This window comes from Catharus ustulatus, chromosome 4, assembly GCF_009819885.2.
Source record: "Catharus ustulatus isolate bCatUst1 chromosome 4, bCatUst1.pri.v2, whole genome shotgun sequence".
Classification (NCBI taxonomy): Eukaryota; Metazoa; Chordata; class Aves; order Passeriformes; family Turdidae; genus Catharus; species Catharus ustulatus.
Window position 1 is genome coordinate 42231819 of NC_046224.1, and position 6000 is coordinate 42237818.

Sequence of the window (6000 nt, forward strand, 5' to 3'; positions counted from 1 at the left end):
TCTGATGTTTCTCTGCAGCTTCATTGCTGAAACACTGAGCTTTTGTGCAGCTTCTGCAACCTATTCAGTATAGATCTAGCCTATAAATAGCTGCATTATTGAAAGACTGTGAGAGGTTAATTAGAGAAGTTCTGAAAGTCTCCTTCGAGCCAGGGCTGATATAGTACCACTCCATATTGCCGAAGTTTCGGCATGTGGGTAAGACTAAGCATGAAGCTGGGCTTTTGGCCATGCAGCAGCAGCAGCCGTGCCCACGGTGAGCCCGGCTGCACTCTCACAAAGCACAGTGCACTTCTTGCTGCCTCTGGGCACAGGGACGAAAGCACAGCGTGTGGCAACTTGTGGTCACATTGATTTTGTCCCAAACCAGAAGCAGGACACAGCCAGGTCGTCTGATGGGGGCCAGGGACATCCTGCGGCTGCACCTCCCCGCCAGGGCGGACGCAGCCAGAGAGATTAGTCATCTGAAAATCACACACAGGCACAAGTGCTTTGCTGACTCAATAGGAAGTCACTGCCTGAAATCAGTGGGATTTCTCACATGGTTAATTTACATGCTGGAAATATCTTAATCTTGTGCACTGTGTTCACATAACTGGGGGGAAAAGAAAGAAAATTTGAATTGTGGCTGATGTCTGTTTCCTTTAAAGGTACATGAAAAACAAATACAGACACCTTGAGCTTCTGGTTAGTTTAAAAGGGTGCTTTGCAATTTATTTCACAGCAATCCGAATTAGAGCCTCCCAGGTCTGGCTCTGGTTCCCAGGTAAATGAAGAGAATGTAGGATTAGTTCCCCAGGTTTTATGCAGACCTTCTCCTACAGCCTTTTGGGTATTCCTTTGGAAGAGATGCTAGACCAAGACAGGTTTCCAGTATCATTCAAAACCATACAAGAGGAAATACCCCTCATCTTGTCTTTTTATATTTGATGAAAAAAAATGCTGTCAACCATCCAGGTATTCCAAGTTGTGTATATATTTTCTACATTTCTCTCTTCTGTCTACATGCTCTAGTTACTAATTTCAAAGTGAGAGAATTATGCCCTTGTCACAGAATCTTCGTTTGGGGAAGAAGTTATCAACTAATCTAATGGACTTGGTAGGAACAAGGAGGAATTAATAACTAACAACCTGTAATAGCTGAAAAATGCTATTCAGAAAGGAAACATGATGGATACAATAAAATTGCTCCATCTTCCCCAAAAATCTCACTGTTACTTCCATGTTGTGTACATTGTAGGGTAACAAAGCTGAGCTTTCAGCATTTGTAGAAGATCAGACTGAAATGCTCAAGAGCTCATTTTTAAGATTTGCTCCATATAAGGAGTCACTTTCAGAACTATATGATGTAGCCTGCTAACATGAACTATGACACACCCAGTTTCTTTCCTCTTCCTTTTTTTTTTAATTTTTATTATGTAAAGAATGACTATGCCGTCAGGAGCAGGGGCTGGGAGGTTTCCATCAGCCAGGTTTTGTCAGAGAATGTAGATTTGTCGCAAGCAGAATGTTTTGCAGAAGCTTCTCTGTTTGAATGAACTTCCGATGAAACACAGGGCAGGTTTCCATCACAAGCCCGCCTGACTTCCTGCCAGCTTGCCTGGCAGCTCTCCAGGCTCCATGGCTCCAGGATGGCTCTGAACTGAACCTGTCATTCTTCCTGACTTCTTTTACTTCTTTTTTGACCTTTTTTTTTTTTTAATTAGAGGGAAAAGGTCTTGACAGAAATACAACCTGGCTCTGGTTGGCTTTTTCTGATTGTCCTGAATTAGACATTTTGATAGTAAGGACCTTGCATAGTCCAATCCCATGTTTTATTATGTGAGAGACCTAGGGCAGCTTTCTTCCCTTCCTGAAAAGCTCCTCCGGTTAAACTGCCTTGGAAGTGAAATATTTTTCATATCATACTGGGCTTCATTTCTGAGCATTTTCAGGAGACCTCCCAGTGCCAGGTATTGTCTGTTCCATTTTCCAAAATGCCCAATTGCCTTGTGATCTCTTCATGCTAGCAGTGCCCTTCATTACCGTCTCCTTCACTCACTTCTTCCAGGCCAGTTTCGGGGACAGGGGCTGACTGTCTTCTGATCACTCTGGCTGCTGGAATTGTGAACACGAGGTAGTTTCATGGGACCTTAGACACAGAGATATATTCTAGAAAGCCACTTTGGTGGCCTGCTGCTGGTGGTTTGGCTGCTGCTCCCTGGTTTATCTGCTCCATCTTCCCTTGGAGACAGAGATATTTCTCTGCACTTCAGTCTGAGGCACCTGGGGGTGCCGGATGTTTAATTCCTTCTCTTTAATATGGGAGTGATCTGAGGACAGGGTGTTGTGCAGGCATGTGCTGGATCCTGGGGGCTCAATGGGTGAAGCAAGCTGTGGAAGGCAGATAACTTCCCCTCCCCCTCAGGGCTCATGTCATAGGCAGTCACCTTTATCTGCCTTTGTACTCCAAACTCTTAACCTCTGACAACATCTTATACATGTTTTTTAGCTTCAGTCCATGAGCATCAGTATGTTAATTGTCTGTGTACATGGGTTAACTTGGCTTTGAAAAGCTTTTGACTGAGAAGAAGCATTTGGCCAACGCCAAGAATATTTGGTGATTTAACCTCTGAAGCTGGCTTGGTCTTGCTGTTACCAAACAACAAAATCCAGCTGTAAGCATCATTTTAATATTCTCTTTAAGCATTATTGTATCTCGTTTTTTCCAGACTTCTTAGTTTGAGTTTCTCAGTCACTGACCCATTACATCCAAAAGTGGATTGCTCAAGAGGCTGGCACAGCCAACAAGATCAGCCTTGTATTGCTGTCGCAGCATGACCAGGAGCTCTAGAAAGAATTGGGAAAGAAAGTGATGCGCTCCAGTGTAATTTTCTAGGCAATGTTGTAAGTCCTGCCAGACCCTGAAACTTCCAAGAAGAAGAGGCTTCAAGTTTTCAGGGTGTGAGAGGAAGAGACAATGCCAGCAGAGGCTGAATACAGGCAGAGAGAGATATAGAGAGAGGAAAAATATGAACCCCATTCTGCTTAAATGCAGCCTCTGATAATTTGGTTGTACAGTCTTCACAAATGGATCAACAAGCTCTGCCTCCTTCTGCACTAATGTTTGTCATGCCAATATTGTCTGTCCTTCTGTAGCCCATCAGTTCTTTGCTTATCTCTTCTGCTCTGTGTTTTCATCCTCTCCTCTCCCCTGTCCTTTTCCTCTGAAAAATTATATTGTGCAGCCTACAATTACTGCACTTGGCTGAAGTCATGTTGGGCATATCAGGAAGTTTTCTGGATCGCTCATGGGTGGAGTTTCCCAAAAGCATCAATTTAGTATTAATGCTGTATAAACAATGGCCCTGTCAAACCCTGAATATCGTGAGGCAACCTCAAAATGTTGTGCCTTCTTGCAGATTTTTCTTGTGGTTACCTCACATGACAGAGCCAGCATGGTCCTCACAGTCACACAGCAAAATGTGGCCATGAGCATAACCTCAGCACATGCCAGGAGAAACCTTCCTCCTGTTCACGTGTTTCTTTCCATTGGCCTGAAGCATCAGTACCAATCCTGTCCAAGCAGCCATTTAGAAGTTATGGTGGGTGACAGAGTTAGAAGTGTAGACACATTTTCAAAGTTGCATGTGAATTTCCAAGCTCACTTCTGCAGCTGTCATGGTATAACAGGCTGTATAATAATGACATTGTTTGCAACAGCTAAGGGATGCAATCTGAATCAGGACACTGTAAGAAGATTTTAAGTAAATATTGCGTTCATAAAGTGCTAATATGGCTTAAAATAATCACTTAGCTCATTTGGGAGCTCTTACTCCTGGTTAGGAAAGCAGTGGACAAGAGCTCATATAATTACTTCAGTCACAGACTTAGTGTGCCAGAAACAGCCATCCTTTCCCGCATTTCTTCTTGTAAGAGGCTGTTTGCACACATTTCCCAACATTTGAATGAAATTTTCCATGCTATGTATCTTTTCGGGACTAAATTTTCTAGAAATACTCTGCCTTTTAAGGAATAACATAGTATGTGACCTTCCCTTTGACCAGACATGACCAGACCTTTGCTGGAGCCTTTCTGGCATATGGAAAAGCATAAAGGCAGCTGATGAGAAATAACTGGTGCAAGAGACATTTCTTCTGAGAACACAGGCAGGCAGCTCAGTGAAATCTGTCACAGCAAATGAGCCAGGCCAGACCAAATGTGAATACAGTGGAACCAAGACTAGCTCAGCATGGAGATCAGACTGGGCAAGGGGATGAAAGAGTAGATCTGAGAAACACAGAGTGGCTGGGGACTAGACAAGACAATGACAACTCTAGAGAAGGACTGAGGAGATCTTAGTGTTGGGAGAAGTCAAGCTTGGGGCAAAGAGAAGAAATGGCTCTGATCCATTAGATCCTGTTTCCTTGCACTTTGCAGAGCAGCCTCTTGCTCGACAAAACAACTTTTGGGCCATTTGCTTGGTATTTTCCCCAACTGCTCACTTTCCCTGTGGCATGAATGAGCATGGAGGTTAATACCCTGCTTGTGTTGATTTCTTCACCTATTCAAGAGGCAAAGATCAATGCAGTGAATCTCAAAGCATAAAGATAATGCATAAACAGAAAAGTATCAGGAACTGTATGTTTAGATTCTTTTACTAAGCCAGCTTTTGAGAATTGAATTTTATCTCTGCATCTGTATCATCAGCCTGGCGGCTGTACTCTGTGTAGGAAGAAGGGGGATGGAGATCTGAAAAGGCTGGCAAGGAGGGGGATGTAAAACCAAAAACATGGAGATTGCAAAGTTATAAGGAAGTGTTTTGTGTTCTCACTGAGATCTGAGATACCCTACAAGGGAGAAAACAACAGAGTTCAAATCAAGAGACAATGAAGAGCAATGCTGTGCTTATAGGTCCAGTCAATAGCTTTTATCTCAATGGGAAGACGAAGAGGACAAGGAAGGATCTTGTGAAAAGTAGGAATGACAAAATCTGCAGATGAAGTTGCCCGTTCTGCTTGAGAAAAGGATTCTGCTCTCTAACAATGGTTTTATGAGTCATAGACCATGTTTATTTGTTGCTCTTCTTATTTGATTTTGTAATGGCAAGTGCATCCTTTCGCATTTTTCAAAATAATTTTGATGCTTGCAGATTGATTTGCCGCACTAACATTCTCTCCCCATCTCTATCCATTTAGCCTCTAATAAGTAGCTCATACTGCCTTCCTCTCACGTATTCATGTCCCCACTGACTCCAAGATATTTTCCAATCTTCTAAGCATCCTGCAGCATTTTCCCCCTGCCCCCTTTTTCAGCAGTGTCACTGAGAAGGTCTCGCCTTGGCTACTGTGTCTGCTTCTTCATGCCTGTTGAAGGCAGAATGTCCTGCTCATCTCCCCAATGCTTCTCCTGCTGTATTGCTCAAGCACAGGAAGCTCCGTATCTGGGAATAGTGCTGAGTTAAGCACAGCATCATCAGGGAGCCTAAAAGGTTTGATTTTCTACAAAGATCAACATGGCCACTGAGAATGCTTAACCTCAATCTGTGCGTGTTGCTTCCTGATTTGCTCCCTTGGAGTCCCTGGCAATGTGTGCAGTGCCTGGCAGTGTGGTGAGGGGAGACAGTGCTTGCTTTAGAGCACATGGTGAGGGTTTGGAGCTGCAGCCTCAGGTAGATGCAGGGGCAAAGAGAAAGGAAACCTGCTCAGTGAACTAGAAATTCCCACACTCTGTTGTCAAACATGCTTGTTCACTGGTGTGGAAAAGGGAAGCTGAGGAGAAGAGAAATGAATTTGAATGCATTTTAATTGGGATTACGGGCATATGGCATGGTGTCATTTGTTTTCGTCTTCCTGCTCTGCAGTGGGGCTCTAATACCTTCACACATTTGCCTTTATTTGCCATGTCAAAAGAGAAGACAGCAACTGGCTTTTTTCTCCCCTCTTTTGGGGCCATACTAAAAGCTCTCGTTTTACACTGAACTTTGCCAAAGGAACAATCATGATTTTCAGAAGAAGTGCA